The sequence below is a fragment of the Aythya marila genome (assembly GCF_965140915.1).
Source record: "Aythya marila genome assembly, chromosome: 7".
Lineage (NCBI taxonomy): Eukaryota > Metazoa > Chordata > Aves > Anseriformes > Anatidae > Aythya > Aythya marila.
The window spans coordinates 20,972,775-20,990,072 of record NC_139048.1 but is presented as its reverse complement, the minus strand read 5'-3'; the positions used below and the strand labels follow the sequence as shown (position 1 = coordinate 20,990,072).

Below are 17,298 nucleotides of genomic sequence, written 5' to 3'. Positions count from 1 at the left end.
CAGTACTGTCACTCTCTAAACATCTGTAAAGAGGACAGATGATGATTTTTATTTACATCTTTTTCATCATGTAGTGTCTATATGAGATGCTGACTTATTATGATGTTCTTGTGATGTGATATACAGAAAGTTTCTTTACAGAAATTTTTTGCTCTTTATTTTATTTTTCTATAGCTGTTTTCTGTAAGTAGTGGCTATTCTCCTTTTTACTTTTAAAGGATAGTAACGGTTCAGCTATGCCACTGCCTTCCTTTGTATCCCCGGAGGAAAACTGGTGTAATACTGGAAAAACAAAGAGTTAAATATTTAACATGTACTATTGAATGTTCTCGCTGAAAAAATCAGGAACACTTCCAAGCAGTGAAAGCAGACTTTCCTTTCCTGTAGTTAAGTTTTGCTGTTAACCTTCAAAACTGCAGCTTGCTTGGTCATTATTTTAACGTGGTTAAACATTAAAAATCACGAGTCCTCCATTTCTCAAGTGCTCTGACCAGGGCTGCTTCTCCTTTCCAGGTGATAGACTTAGTGGAAAAATCTCATGCAGAACATTAATGCTGAAACATATAATAAGTTTTTTTTCAAGGTAAGGGGCTGATATTTTTCCTCTGCGCTTGGGCTTAGAAGTACAAGTTCAATGCTTGCTCTTTTAGTCAGAAAGGCAATATTAATACATATTGTGATTTGGTATTGATGCTACAGTAACTTCTTTAGGCAAAATCAGAAAAGCATTCCTATTGTGTTAGAACACACATAGCCGACCCCTTTCATATTTGCTGAGGACTTGACTTGTACTTTCAACAAATCTAAGAAGAAATACTAGCTTCTTAACAAATTTCTTCCTTGTCTTAACTGTGTTTACTGTAACTTGGCTTAAATCTCCTTTTTTTTTTTTTTTTTTTTTTTAATCTGGCAGCAGCAGGATTTTATATTAGATAATCTTTTTTGACTTGCATTAGTCTTTTTATCATTAACAGAGTTTCTAAATAACTTATAATGGCAAAGTCTGCTGTGAGAGTGCATGAACTAGACACAACCTACTGTGCTTTCAGAGAGGCTTTTTATTTGTTTTTCATCTAATTCAAGATCTATTCAAATCTATTTCCCTCAGTAACTCATAATTTTCCAAAAAATCAACCCCTCACATGGAAAGCCCAGGAGAGTAACACATATTGCCCATTGTGTACTTCTCATCATCTCTCTTAACTCTTAATGTAGTAAGCAAAATGATTTTAGCTGTACAAAACTGTGGGTGCTCCCTAGGACAGGGATTAAAGTCCTGCTCCCGTTAAGTGCTACCCCTAGCCACAGCTGTAAATGTGCTCTGAGGAAATGCCTCCTTTTCTGCTGCTGACTTGAAATGTCACTGCCAGTCTCTGCTGACATTTTAATTTTTTTCTTTAAGAAAGGTGCACAAAGAATGTTTTTTCTCTCTTAGCAGAAGTGATATGTTCAAAACACATATTTATTCTGTCTTCCTGATTGTCTCAGGTGTCATGACTTCTGCCTTTATTTACTGGGACTGGGAATCTCTGCTAAAGTTCAGGTCTTTGAAGAGCAGCTCAGGTATCAGCTTTGGTGAATCAGGAGATGTAAAGCTTGTGGCCCTGAACTTGAAGGATTAGATTGGTTAATATACTATTTCTGGTGTGGTATTGTTGAAGCTTATGTCTGCATATGTAAAAATTATGCAAAGCGATACAGAGTCCTACAGAAAGAAAAAAATGTTTTTTGTTGTTGTTGTTTTAATTCTGATTACTTGCACTTGTACAGTAGCATCACAAAGCAAGAGAGGTTTTGGCATTTGCATGAGGCACGTGCTTCTGCCCACAAACAGCCAGTAAGATAAGTCAATAAAAACAAGCCATGCAAGGCATGAATTGCTTAGAGGTAGAAGAGAGCTATTAGGCTATCTAGCCCTCCTGCATGCCAGTGAAGAATTGTTTCATTTGGATTGGCTTTAGAGGAGAGAAGAATAGCTGGGTAAAACATAGGATAGCATTTTCCTGTGTGACAGGGTGGAAGCCCCTCTGTGCTTCAGTTTTTACATTTGCATCTACCTTTGAACCTTATAAGCATCAATAGCCCACAGAAATATTTTTTTGACTTAAAGTATAACAACAGTCTGAACAGGGGCAGTTCTCATTGCACAAATGTGCAATTTTGCTCTGTGGTGAATTTTTCTCATTGAAGAAGAACAAGAAGTAAAGGCAAAAATCTGTGAGTATGGTTAGCTATGAGAGTGCAAGTAAGTGTGTGCGTGTGTGTGTGTGTTTGACAGCTCTATCCATGTTATACTAATTGTAAGAACAAAATGGCTACTCAGCCTGACCATGGGGGAAGGAATTTTACAAAAGCAACACATTGCAAAGAGAACAAAGGCCTCACTGCGTTGTGGCTCTGTGCAGCACACTGTTAATGCAAAGCAAGCTACCATTTCCTATTAAAGTAGTGTCTCACATTCGTGAGAGGCTGTACTGCGAAGTGATTTAACTTACTGGGAGCTGATGCATCTAGTTCTGGCACAGACATATGAGGTCTCTGTGGTCAAAAAGGCAGACAAACATGTTGGAGCTGGTGTTTTAAGCAGCTTCATCTGGTGACTGCACAGGGAATTGCAGGCACATTTGTTTCATTGCAATAATTTCTTGCATTATTCCCCCTTTTGTCTGTTATTGTTTCTTTACCAGTATTTGTGTTTGAATTGAAAAAAAATTCTGTGGTAAATTATGGGCATGTCCCACTTCTTTCCAGGCCTGACATGTTTATATATACAAAGAATTATGGATGAATTAAAGAGGACCAAAGAAGCTCAGAAATTCTTTGGAAAAGCTTGTCAGATTTTTAATTAATGGGCATGTAGCAGAGGGAATGAAATCTGTTGCTTAATACCATAATAGGCAGTGCAGTGCTTCTGCTTCTCTCTGTCATCCTTAACAGACGGATTTATTTTTGGTAATGAGACATTTATCCCCTTTGCATCTATTAAAAACCGATTCCAGTGTCAAAAATCAGTTGGAAATAATATGAAGAATGTTAGCAGTGAAATGTGTCTGGTTTTTTTGGATGTTTGTCAGAGGTCCGCCAAATCGCGAGGATCCCCTTTCACTTTATTTTAGTGTGTTTTTGCCTTGCTGCAATTTACATTTCCAGATCATTAAGATGTTATCTTGATTGCACCAAATAATTGTGTGAATATTTGGATTCTCTATAGAGGTGTAATAGAATTACTCGCAGAACAGTAATTAATATACTGTCAGTATAAATAAGTGTTTTTCAACATTTTTCCTGTGTGAGGACCCTTAATTTTTTTTATTAGCCCCAGATCCCCCCAGTACCTGACTTAAGCCGCTTGGCAGCAGACTTGCTTTTCTTCATGCACAGAAAACCACTGAAAAATATCAGTGGTAAGTGGCAGCCTCGTTCAGCTCACCTAGTGCCATGGAGAAGGAGTCCACACAGAAGTAATTGTGGTAAAAGTGCCCATTAGTAAAAATAAATAAATATATAAACATATCACTTCTGCATGCATTTCCTACCCTGATGCAAAGCAATTCAGTTTGGAAAGTATTTTCATACTTGTGGACTGGGTCATTAATGTCATATGTAAGCAGGTCAACGAGCAGACCAGTTTTCTTTATCTGCCAACAGAGAAGCCTGTGTGGGCTCTAGATGAATGCAATGCATTTTTATAGGCATTTGTTCGAAATCCTGTGGAATTTATTAGATGCCCCCTAATAGATTTTCAAACTATACTATGACGTTCTGAGGGTGGGATATAATTTTCCTAGTGAGATCTGAAGTGCTTGACAACTGGTGAAAAAACAACTGCTTTCTTTTAGGTTTATAAATAAGCATTTTTTAAACAAACTGGTGCCTCTGTGCACTTCCATTTTGTTTGCAATAGAAGAGAGGAAATGGCCAGGATATCAGAAAGGCTTAGTGATACGAAATGACCTAAAAGCTTATTCCAGGAAGTTTATTTTCAGAAAGTGTTGAGTATTCAAACTTTGAGAACCCTTTAAAGTATTTGTGATTCACACCAGGCATTCCTTTCAGTCTTGGTTGATACGCATCTTGTAAAGGTGATGTAAGACAAAATGGATTGATGCACAGAATGCCTTGACTTTTTAGCTGATGAAGTGCTAATTATAAGTAAAAACTGCAACCTGTCTAGTAACAGAACCACAGATAACAAATATTAAAAGGTTACCATTCCAGATGAGTTATTTCATCCAACTCCATGGGTGAAACATCTTTTCCATGGAAGAAATTGCATCCTTTGTGATTCTCTTCTGTACAGTACAAACCCTACAATTGTCCTTACCTACCCATTTCCTTCCATTCTTCCGTTCATGCATAAAAGTTATTCTCTTCATTTGGCTACTGCTGCAGCCTCTATTTCTATGTATTATAAACAGTGCTACCCTTTCTTCCCTCTGTCCTCCTACACACACTTTTGAACAGCTCTGGTTGCTAGGATTACAGTACTCATAAGGCTGGGGATGGGAAATGTCCCTTCGTCATCGGCTTCCTTTTGTGATCTTCTGTTCTTCTTTGCATTACTGACGTCATTTTTTCCAAAGGCATTTGTTGTAAGACCTCTCAGCAGCAGTGCTGTTGCTGCTGCTGCTGTGCTCCTCAATGCTCTTCCTGGCTTTTTGTTTGAAAGGCATGGAAAGTCAGTGACTAAGCTGGAGAAAATGACTTAATTTCATTCTGTGCTCTGAGTTGAACCTTCAGTGTCTTGTCTGGGGGCTATTTTAATTTGTGATGAAAAGGGGCAAGCACTCCAAAGTGGCAGAGGCAGTGACAGTTTTGTTTTCCCTCTCCTTCATCTCTGCTCCCCCACACTCAAGTTTTACAGACATGAATGCTGACTCTGTGGTGCATCACATACAGTGCAGAGCTGGGCATGTTTCTCCTTCACAAGAAGGTGTGTGGAAAATGATGGCCTTCATACTGCTACAAGTGGCACAGCAGCCATCCTTTGATGTGCAAGACTAATTTTTGCAGGGCAGAATTGAAATGGTGTTAGACTCTTGTGGGTAGCAGGATGGATATACATGCTCTTTGCTTTCTAACGTGTGCTTCTATTCCACGAGGGCACTGGTGTGTTTTGTGTTTTTTTTTTTTTTATTTTATTTTTTATTTATTTTTTTATTTTTATTTTAATTTCTGCTTTAAAGGCTTAACAGGGGTAGTAAAAGTATAGACTGGGAGGTTGAGCAGAGAGTGTGTGAAAAGCTCAAAGCTCATGGTCGAGGTAGGGTTTAGAGGAGGCAATGACGTGAAATAGTTATGAATGAGGTTTCTGCATGAGATGCAGGAAAGATTGCCCAGAATATACCTCATTGTACCTCCAGCAGCTTCCAGAATCATAACGTCTTTGTTCTTGGTATCCAGGATGTGCACTTTTGCTGTTAATACTTTGATATCCAAACATTTCCACCCTCGTAAGTAACTTAGAAAATTTACTTGAACCCTAAAATAGTGTCCCAGTCAGAACATATGTTCTGTACATTATTTATACTATTTAATTTAAAAGACAGTAATTCAGATATTTTACTTCATCTTTCTCAAGCTGTCTGGACACTGCATGGCTGTCACATAAGCAGGTTAGACTGTTGGGCTTGCCAGAGAGGAAATGTATACATATTTTGCCCACACCAGACCATTCTGCAGGGAGCAGGCAGCATCCTGGACACTGTTTCTTCAAGCTGTAATCCAGCAGTTTGAAAGTAGAATTTGGTTGTGCTATTACTGCCCTTCTGGCTGTTAGGAATGTAGTTGTAATATGTGCCTGATCCTCAGGGATATCTGTAGGAAGCATGTGTTCATGATTGAACTTAATTGGACTCTCAAAGAATTTCTCCTCTGTGGCAAACGAGTGGAAATAACAGTCCTTTGGCACTCCAAATCAACATTAGATAAGAGTGGTTCATGTCAGAGTTGCTTATCTAATGGCAACACTAACTGTTACTGCTATTCATAATGTTGTGTGCTCCAGTTATACTTACGTGTTTTGCTGTCTTCTGGTAAGTGGAAAGTGTCAATTTCCTTGAATAACGTTCTTGGAATCAGGGCTTATGTATTTTGCTTCATGTTCTCTGTCTTTGGACTCTAGATTTTAGCCAAAACCACCGAGTAGTTTTTCTTGAAATGAGGTCTGACTTTTGTTTATTACTACTTTCAGAAGCATTTTTTTTTTCTAAGTATGGCTGGGGATAGGGTGTGATTTGAGTCAAAAAGCTATTTTTGCAGGTAAACAATCCAAGTTTGACACATTACAGGTAGTGTGTGCTCAGCATTTCCTTCCTAGGTAAATTAATAGAAAAGAAAAATGTGTTGTACCTCTATGTTTTCCATAACAGCACTGGCATTAGAGCAAGAGTAAGTCAGATTATGATTTGAGTAGGCTTAGTTGACCCCATGCCTAAAGGAAAGGCATTGGGTAAGAGATTTGATCCCAAGTTAAGTTTAGGATAGAAAGAAAATATATGGGTGTGCCTTTTTTCTTTATTAGAGCTTTTCTGTAGGGATCTTAGATTGTCACGGCACCCAAATAGGGTATAATAGCATTACTTTTCTCTCAAGAGGTAGTAAATGAGAAATGAAAAGCTGAATACCATGGAAAGACAGACAGCCAAGCTGGGCTGGCAAAAATGTGTCTGTTGGTGGAAGAGGCTTTAGGGTAACCGTGGTATCACACCATGTCTTACAGGTATACCCAGTAGTGTTATGGCATGGTTATGGGTTGCACTGCCCAATGTGGCGGGCTTGATGCATTGAATTGTGAGGAGAATGAGCCTCAGAACCTGAGGGTTGAGATCTGTGCAGTGCCTCAGTCCTTGCTTCTGGGTTGATGCAACTGGTGAGGTGGATTGGTTCCTGAGAGGAAGAAAGAGGTGGGAACACTTGAAGGATTTTACTTGCTCCCCAAAACAACACTGTTGAAAAGGAGAAACTCCTCACTGACTGGCAAGGGCGTTCCAATGAGTGCACAAACCTTACAACTGAGAAGGAAGAGCAGGACAGAAGAGACAGGCTGTCTCATGTGGAGCAGCTCCCTGGGGGCCTGCTAGTGCACAAGGCAGCAGGCACGAGGGGTCACTTGCTGGTGTAGGCCGGAGCCCTTCCCTCTGGCTGGAGGCATGCTGGGGAGACTTTTTCTTCTTCCTCTTTCTGGACTGCAACTGTCCTGACAGAGATAGAACTTGTACGATGAGAAAGGGAAGTTTGGATGTAATATATTCAGCTGAAGGAATACTTTTAGTCCTATAATGCCCTTCCTGCAGGGAAGAAGCGGGTGTCTTTTCCCCACCCAGAGGTACCTATGGGCTACCATTTGAGAAGCAAAGAAAGAAGCAGGGAGGAGGTTTTCAGTTTTAAAAAGTGCCTACTTATATATTGCTAACTGACAGCTTTTCATTGGGAGTATACAGGAACCTTGTCATGGTCGTAGCACGATGATGTTGCTAAACTGTGAGCTCTCCCCATCCTGAGGCTCTGTGGCAGGGGGACAGCTTGGAGTATAGGCCCTGCTCGTATCATCCGCACTGGACTTGGAGAGCGGCAGTTGAAATCTGCTGCTTTTTGGCATTTCTGATTACTTGTCTATGGTGGTAACAGCAGAGAATGGATTTCCTATCTGCTGTCACTTGTTGAAGACATGTAGAGAATTGCCTGTTGTGAGCAGGGAAACGGATAAGTGAGTTCCCACTGTACAGCCTTAATGAGGTCAGAAAAGCCCAGAACCTAGAATTAAATTTGAGTAGAAATCCTGAAAGCAGAACTTCTGCAGGGTTTAGATCTCACTGAAATGCTCTAGACAGCTTTTGTAGATTTGTCTTTCTGGGCAGCTGTTTTCCCACTTGATTCTTAGGGGGATGTTCAGGAAGAGACAGGCAAGAGACAGGAGGAGGCACTTTTCTGAGAGCCTGTAAGATGAGAAGCAGCAGCATAGTGTCCACAGGAGAGAGCTGGCCCTGTATCCCACTGTATCCCTACTTGTGCATATCCACAAGCTGCATCCTCTGCCAGTAGGAAGACACCTGACCAAACAGCAATAGCCCCAACTGCAACACAGAAATCTCTCTTCATGAGAAGTTTTGTCTTAGTCCTGTCTCATGAGTATCTTTGTATTAAGTACAATGTAGTAAGAGTAGTGTTAAAACATTAGTATGCATCAATTAAGCTGCGATTTATGTGATGACCTGGGAGAATTCAACTGTTTACTGACTTTCGTGGTATTTTTAGGGTGTGTAGAACACTTGGAGATTTTCAAAGATGGTGAATAGAAGTTATCCTGTATGAGTTGAGTATTTTGCACTACTTTAACCTGCTCTGGAATCCAGTACCTTCTAGTTACCAAGCAAGCCTGTGTCTAATATATTAGATCAAAACATATTTCTGTTTCCAAATGCTAACAGCAGCACATTCAGTTCTCTGGATTTCAGCAGCTAAAGTGGGTGTTGCAGGAAGTTTGGCACTGTTTCTCTTTACAGAATAATAAACACAGATGATGTTGCTTTGGGTTTCATGTAGACATGGAGGCTCTTTCCTCATAAAAGCATACTCGTAGTCAAATGGTGACTTTTAGCTTTTAAAAAATAACAATACTAGTTGAAGTAGATAGGCTAGAAAAAATCATATAGATTTCTCACAGACCCCAGTGTCGTGGTGGTTTCTTCTATTTTAGACTAAGAGACTATTTTATAGTTCATTTTTCCAATAGATGCATTAGATTATTATATTGTAAAACACTTGCTGCTTTTCTCTTTTTCCAGGAGGAGGCCAGGGCATACCTGTGGAGCTGTGGCTTCTCTTTCTGCAAGCTCTGCCAAAGGTATGTATTTTATGCATTGTTACACTCCCCAGTATTCATCTCAAACACAGTATGGAAACTTTCAGAAAAGTGACTTGCAAAGCCATTGGTAGAAGAATACTTGCTTGATTTTGAATGCAATATTTTAAACACCAGATATATGTCTTCCTCAGAGAGTTGCATTGAATTAGAACTAAGCTTGAGAATTCAAGTCAATCTGTACATCATTTACCACCCTGCTTGTACTGTCTACCGTGAATGATGTTCAAGACTGGGCTTTGTGGTAATGGGAAAACGCTTGGTTTCAGAGGCTTCAGGACAAGAACCAAACTATATAGCATGTATGTATACACTGACTTCAAAATCATGGCCAGTGTGTGTTGATTAACATGATTCCCCAGGGTTATGCCCTAACTCACTCAGTTTTCACTCCTGGGCAAATACAAGACATAATGGAAGTGCTGTGTCCTTCACTTGCTGAATCTGAGAGTCTCCATAGACCTCTGTAAGGAGGTCTTGTTTTCTAATCAAGGACTGAATCAAGGTTGTACTGCTCCTCCTCAGCAGCTTGGTACCTGAAGCAGTTCTACCAGGAGAATTGCCTCAGGTGGAGAAAGTGCTTTCAGCAGATGTGTAAGATTTTGACCTAAAGATAGGATGGCAAAGTAAATAAGAACCTGATGTTCAAAGGTTCAAAGCTGTTCCTGCTGTCTAGTTTGTTTTATAACTTGGAAGAATTGAAATAGCTTTTGTGGCGATAATTGTTAGCGTATGATTACAGAGTTAAGAATAAAGAATCTTTTTTTTTTTCTATAAATGTTACTATGAAAGACCAGAATATAACTTCATATTTCCAGTTTTTCTGAACTAATGTAAATAACTCTGTAGTCTGGTTATTAGTTTCTATTTAATTCTATAGGATGTTGCAAAATTCCTGAGTAAAAATCCGTGGTTTGTAACAAACTCTAGATTTCCATGTGTCTGCTTTGTCAGCTTGGCAATGTCTGCCCATCTGCCCAGTAGCAGAGAAAGCAATGTCGGATGAGGAACAGTGGGACTGACTTATTTATTTATTTATTTATTTTTATTTATTTATTTTTTTTTTTGCTTTTGAGCAGAGAGCAGGAAGTGGTGCCTTTGAACCATCACAACGCATAAGCTTTTACTGCTTCAGTTTATGCTTCCCTCTGTACCTTCTAGCCTCGCACCACTTCCCCCACGTCATTTTTAGTTGGATACATGTAGAGAGGGTGCCTCAGTTCCTCAGTGAGCCATGGGCAGGGAATATGCTCAGTCTGCCTTTCAACATCCCAAGAAGCATGAATGGTTTCTAGTTCTGCATTTGGAAAGCCAGATATTCTGTGACCCTGTGTGAACTCACCAATGCTTTTCTCCCTCCATAGACCCCTCTTTTCAGTGTGGAAGAAAGAACTGAGAGTGATTCAGAACTAATTTACACAAAGTTTTCCCAAGTAATTCTCAACCACCCATGGGTTTTCCTGGAGGAGCAATATACAATAGGCTTTTGTCTCCAAATGGATTTATTTATTATTTTTGAATCTAAATGCCCAGCTTGACCCCGATCTTAAAGGGTTTTTTTGTCTCTGAGGCATAGCAGTTCATCCTTGAAACCTTTTGAAGATGGGACTCTTCTGTGAATACATGAGGTATCATAAATCGTTCAGTACTAGAATTAATGCAAATTATTCTAATTATATCTGAGTCAGAGCTTGTTACATTTTAAATGAACTAGAGACAAAGTAAAGTGGTCATGAAAGAAGTTTTATAGTTTCTACAGAAATATATTTTTGTGAATTAGATATGGATTCCTTGACAAAAACAATGAGGTGGCGGAGGGGGAGGAGAGGGCAACAGGTTTGCAGTTCCTACAAGCTGTGAGCTCTAAATAAGCTGTGTAAAATTAGTTGTTAACTATTCATTTTAGCTATACGTTTGGGTACTTGAAACCATGTTCTTTAGAGGCAAAATAAAATAACTAACAGCTCTCAGTTTTATTTTCTTCACTTCAAATTACTTTGTGTTAAGCATGAAGGCATTGTACTACTTGTCCTCTTGTACCAAGAGGCTTACATTGTACTTAAAAGTGTTTTTTGATGGTCTCTGACTAGGCAGAATAAGAGAGTGGACTTTCAATGTGGTCTGTTTGAAGACCCTTCCTGTTTTAGTTTGATTGTAAGTATTTGGCCTCGTAGAACACAGCTTTCACATGTAAGCTCTGGTATTTGATGAGATGAAAAGTTAATGAAAATTATTATAGCTCCAGGGAATGCGTTTCTGATACCAGTTAGTATAGGTAGAGAACTGCAGCCAGTTTTCTTGTAAGAGCCAAATGCTTGCAAGTAAGTGAGAATCTGTAAACAGTTTAGCTTCCAGTCATATGGGAGCAGATTTTCTGAAGTTTTTCAGTTCTGATCTTTCCAAATTCTATGCTGCTAGCTCATCTTCACTTAGGAGCCATGCCTCTCTTTGCCCCTGTAATATTTCTAACTTGATAAATAGCAGACAACTTTCTTCCTAAAGAGTTGTTATTGTCACTAAAATCTAAACCCTGAAAATTGTGCTGGTCACAGGTAAATAAACTTTGACTAGTACTGAAATCTTGTCATGCACAATTGTGAAAATGGGAGAAAACGGGGTTCTTAGCTCATCCATGATGATATATCTGTGTTCCCTGCAATACTGCTTGGTCAAATCTACTTTTAAATTGCTACAGTGGTGGTTTATGAAACTGAAGAAACTATATAAAGTCCATGAGATATGCCTGTAATAGGATTTTTTCATAATAGAGTCATCTTCTGCATTTTAAACTGACTTCTCTTGGATACAGCTCCTTTTCTTTCCTACTGCCCACTGACAATTGTCAAATCTTCTAAATTCATCACTTAGTCAAATCTCTTCCAAGGATAAAATATCTTATTAGTGAAACTGTATAAAAATTCATAGGAAAAAGATCCGAACCCTAAGATGTGTTATTGGAGATAGACGGCTAGACAGGGGCCCCATTTCACTCCTCCTTTCAGAGCCCCTACAAGCATGCCACAGTAGCAATTCTTAATATATCCCTGGATTTCATGTCAACAGTGCACAAATTGCTGAGATGAAGGGATAAGACTTGTCATCACTAGCTTCACCATCAGTAGCAACCTGATACAGAAAGAACATGGGCGGAACAAACCCCAAAGATATCTATTTGTGCAGGTTGTGGAAATTTATGTTGCGGTTTGTCTCTATGAGTGCTAACCTTAGGCTAGATGACATGAAGACCTGAGATGCTTGCTGCCCTATTGCATATTCTCCGTTAGCATCACCATATTTTATTCATTGGCCCTGAGGCCAAGACATCATACATTCCCTGTTTGCTTGAGCATTCATTATTTGTGTGGTGTCAGTGATGAATCATCTGGCTCCTATTTGGTCCATGAAATAAAAGCTATGCGTCCGATCTGCTACTGGGCTTTCTCCTTCAGAATTATTTCTAACACAGGTCTTGATACACTCAAAGAAACATTATGCCAAGAGTGGAGTGGAGGATGGACAGAACCATTCTAGAGTCTTCAGCCAACATTAAAGAGGAAACAAAAATTTGAAATACTTCTTTAAAATTTTGTCATTGTGGAGGTCTGGATATAGATAACATCAAGGAGATAAATCTCAATGGCTGAAGCTGAGCCTACATCCATAGCACCGAGCTCTTGAGCTCTATGCTGATTCAAAACTGGAAAGAGGAGATGTGGCCATTTCCAGTGCTATGATGGATGTTCATGGACCATTTCAACTATTGCATCTTTTAACATTGAGACTGCAGTGTCACCAAACAGCTGCATTTATTTATTTATTTATTATTCCAGAAGCTTCTGACAGTCAGCAAGGATTGTATCCAAACAGTCTCAATGAGGAGTAGCGCACAGCTTGTTCCAGCAAATGCATTATTACCTATTAAACATTTATACAGCAGTATAAAGTTAGACGAGGATTCACAAACATAAATAAGACCTGTTCTTTGCACTGTAGAGCTCCCAGTCTAAATCATGCCCAGACGATGACATACAGCACAGCTGCTTGTAGGAGGAAGGGTGAGAACAGTTTGAAAGAAAAGTGATTTCTGAGAAGATGGTGACTGGAGAAGGGGATTTGCAAGTCTATGAAATAAAAAATGAAAAGGTGCAAAACAGAGTGAAAATAGGGTTAGGAGGTAGTAAGGAACAAAGAAGAAGTTGTTAGTTATAAGATAAATTTAACATGAAATAGATTGGAGAATTCTCTGTTTTTACCATTTTTTCAACATTCAAGCTGGATGGGACACTCTTAAACGGCTTTCTACCAACTTTCTCTGCATAATAGCAGAATGGAATAAAGTCTGTGGAAGTCTCTGTCTTGAAAAGCAATTAATATAATTTCTTTGGTCTACCCTGATCAAAACACAACAGTGTTCCTTCAATATCTATTGATCTTCTGAGCTTTGCACTTTATCCTGAACAAGAGCTCATTATGCTCCACCTGGGAAGCTTCTTTGTTTGCCTGGGAACTTCCAGTACTGGATTTATTCTCTCTAGGTTCATTCAATCTATGTTCCCTCTCAGCTTTTATTATTATTATTTTTCTTACAGCAGTATCAAGGAATTGAAAAATGAAGGGTTGTACAGATGTTTGTATTTGTTGTCTGGAGCCTGTCCTGTAAGGGAGCTACAGAAAACACTGCATGATTAGTCTAGTGAACTGTATGGGAAGAGAGAAATAATGGTAGTATTATCTGGGGCTGGCTCTAAGCAAACCTGTCTAGGGCACAGGTACTCTCTGGTCTCAAAAAACAGGCTGACTCCACTGTGGCACTGCTGACAGAAAGAGTATATAAAACAGAGGGCTAGTTGGTGTTGAGAAAGGAGTGGCACCTTCCATAAGCATCAGTTTCTATTTTTCCTCTTTGCTCTGTTGACAGCATCAGGAACAGCGGGGCTCCTCAGCAGCTTTGACACAGCCAGATCCATCATTCAGATGCATTCAATTTTGTCCATACTGCTGGGAAGCTTTTAGCCTGTTAAAACCAGCTAGTGCTAGTTCTTAGTAGTCCATACAAGTAATTTCATGGTAGTACTGTGAAATGATACAGGTTTCTGCAAATTTTATGTTACCTTGAGGTTTCATCTAAGATCTAGGCATGGTGCAAGTACAGTGAAAGACAATTGCCACTATGAGGAGGATGCACTGTGAATACACAGACTTGCTATATGTAGCATTAATGTAGACTTTTGCCTGTTTTTGAAAAAGCAGGATATGAAGTGACTTAGCTGAAGTCATCGAGAGTCATCGACTCTGGGCAAGGCTGAAAATGAAACTAAAGTTTTTGCCTGGGGCTTCTCAGTGCCTACACACCCACCCATTATGTCCCCACAGTAAATCTGCGTGTGGCATTTGGAAAGGAAAATTTTTCTTTGCCCCAGGACTGCACTTAATGATCTCAGACCATTACTCTTTTTTCTCACTCCCACGGTCATTTTTAATACATAGCTATCAGAGGAGTTACTAAACATTTGGCTGAATGCAGCAATTTTTATCAGAGCGCTCATGGAATGTGAGAAATCACACACTGGAGAGCTACTTGCACAGAGGCAGCGAATTTGGGAGCAAGCTGTCAGGAAAGGGACGTCCTGTCACCAGCTCTTGTACTTCGACACAGTTACCAGCAAAGTGAGCGGTCGGTCACACCATCCGTCCTGCCTGGCCGGCTCTGCCAGCTCAAGTCCATTTGTGAGCAGTGTAACAAAGGCCACAATGGGGAGGACAGGAGCATAGACAGCATAGCTACTGGGTAGGTCCTGCCTGGGGCTGGGACCAGAGTGAGGGCTTTAAAGAACCAAGTCCGTGTCAACAAGGTCTTCATAGACTGTCTCCATGTAAGTCTCCATCTAGAGCTCTCTGCCCCTGGTTTGGGCAAAACCTGGGTGACTTAGTTTCATGTTTCTGAGAGCTTCATCTGATCCTTTGGAAGCTGCTAGAAATTAATAGTCTTATCTGCTGTTTGTGGCGGGGCTGACCGACCAGCCGATGTGGCACAGTTATGTGCTCCTTTGTAGGCTGACGGCACTTTCAGGATTTGGCCTAGGTGAGTAGTCCTGCTTAGAGAAACATCATACTGCATGGGGAGCCATCTTTCTCCCAGCAAAACCTATCTCTACATCAGAGTAGCTGAATTTGTAATATCCTAAAGCTGGGATTACAGCATCCGTCTGCTAAAGCGTGTTCCTTTTAGATTTAATTTAGGTAGCATAAGACTGTGAAACTGTCTTGAATTGGCTTGATATTGAAAGCAGTTTTGGAAACATGAAGCAGAGCAAAGGTAATTTGTGTAAAAGTATAGGGCCACTGCAGGCCCTGGTGCCAAGGACAGACAGCTGGAGAGGGAAATGTCACAGAGAAGGGGGATGGGGCACATGAGATATCCGTAAACTGAAGATTTCTATTTCCAAATCCCAGTTTAGTGGCAGCTAGAAAACAAGGGAAAGAGGTAGAAAAGAAAGTGAAAAATAATTGAGATTATAAGTAATTCTGCTTAGCAAAATATTGCTAAGAAATTAAATTTCATTCCTGAAAAGAAAACAAAAAGTGCCAGACTAAAGCTGGTGATGCGGAGGTGAAATGGGAACCAAAGGCTGTGCCAACGTTAAACCTTTTTTTTTCCTTCCCACATATTATCACAGGGAAAAGTCAAAAAAAAAAAAAAAAAAAAAAAAAAAAAAAGTTTTTCTCCTGTTCTGGAGCCAAGCTGGGTAGATTGATAAAGCTTGCGCTATTTCAGGTTTGGATCTGAAAGATCAAGGAGATAAATTGTTACTTTCATGGGAACAAATAGGAGGGTGGCAAGAAAATAAAGGGTGAAGCACATGGGAAACATCTGCTCCGAGGAGGCTCTTTAGAAATAAGCTTCAGCAAGAGGGCAGGAGAAGCAGCTGTACTGCTTGCAGACCAACAGAGCTGCAATGACAAAGAGGAGAGGAGAGGAGTGCTAGTGGTAAGGTTTCAGCCAGACCTGAGAAACAGGCAGAGTAAGGACCTAGACCACAGCTTTGTGGCTGAGGTGCCTCTCTAGTCTAGACTGAAGGTGAAAATCTGGAGGGTGTGTGGGTAGTGCACTACCTCTAACCCAGACCTAGCTCGGGGAAAGGTACAGGGCACTGGATTTGTGCTGAAAGCAGGATAGGTGGTTAGTTTACAGAATGATTTACCAGAAATGGTGCCTCCTTCACAAAGAGGATCTTAGCACTCTGTAATCACGAGGGAACTGAGCTCTCTGGAGAACATCCAACCATCCAAAGAGGGATGGTGCTAGTCTAGGGCTTCCAGACTCTGCTTTTTGCTGTGTGAGAGGTTCTTTAGGTGACCTTGACCAGAGCATTTATGAGTAGATTCAGGTGTTTGGTTCCAACTCTTTAGAAGTGCCAGGTGCATTTCTCCAGACATACAGACAATCCTACTTGTTCCCAAATGTTTGTCTTAACCAAACCTGACTTATTTTCTTGGTTTCTACTTGGTAAAAGATTTCCAACTCTAAGAAATTTCACTTTAAGTTCTTCTGTGGAGCTATCTTTTCGTGACTCGTGTAAACTGATCCAACTCCTGGCTAGCACTGGTGAGGTAAATTGGGAACTGATCCAGCTAAAAACGTATCCATCAAATACAAAATGGTGCCTCACTGATGCAGGGAAGCTGCTTTGTGTCATCTTAAGCAGGAGAGGTGCCCAGCTGCCACTTTCCCAGAAGTGCTGATCAATTTCTTGTATGTGACTTTGAGGCTTCTGGTACTGAAGGCTTTTAGATTAAATAAATCAATGATCTGACCAATGGTGGCAACTCCTCCTTCCTTCAGAAAAAAACAGCTCCTGTTTTCTTTCTGAAAAGTAAAATTTTTCCCTCCATTGCTAAAATTAAACTGTCTTTTTTCCCATTGTCTGTTTTGGTTTTTTTTGCCTTTTTTTTTTTTTTTTTTTTGCTTTTTTTTTTTTTTTTTTACCACATTGCTTTTGGGAGACAGATCCAAATCCCACTGAAAGCAATAATAGGATTCATGTTACTGATAGCAGATTTTGGATCAGTAATAAACTCGGTTATTGTGCCTGGGGATTGTACTGTTTATACTCCCTAGCTCAGTCTCTATATCTCATAATGTATAATAAAAGATAAGTTGGAATAAAATTCATCCTATGTACCCAATTGTCTCTTATTACCATTTGAATTTATGGGAAGTCTTCCTACACTTAAAGACCACAATTGCCCTAGAATTGATCTAATCCCTATTTTCATAAATCTTTTTTTGGATGAAAGCACCTCAAAGTGCTCTACAATGACTGTTCAAACCATTCCAGTACAAGTCTTCCTGTGGTTGTGCTACAGCACCATTCCCATAATGAACCACAAGAAATGCAGTTGTGGGATTGCTTCCTTACTAGTTGAAAAGAACT

The 17,298-nt window shown here is 39.9% G+C and overlaps 1 protein-coding gene across 10 annotated transcripts in view; it reads left to right on the top strand.

The window, feature by feature from the left end:
* The window catches only part of SORBS1 (sorbin and SH3 domain containing 1), a 164,630-nt gene that overhangs the window by 32,531 nt on the left and 114,801 nt on the right, over positions 1-17,298 (top strand). For 5 of the 10 annotated variants that reach the window (XM_082764907.1, XM_082764906.1, XM_082764878.1 and 2 more), the window contains exon 2: positions 8,787-8,845. The gene's annotated coding sequence lies outside the window, so the exon portion shown is untranslated. Of the gene's footprint in view, positions 1-486; positions 584-1,913; positions 2,218-8,786; positions 8,846-10,227; positions 10,492-17,298 lie in introns of those variants that run through there. The other 5 variants (XM_082764861.1, XM_082764860.1, XM_082764862.1 and 2 more) reach the window with 5 other exon arrangements.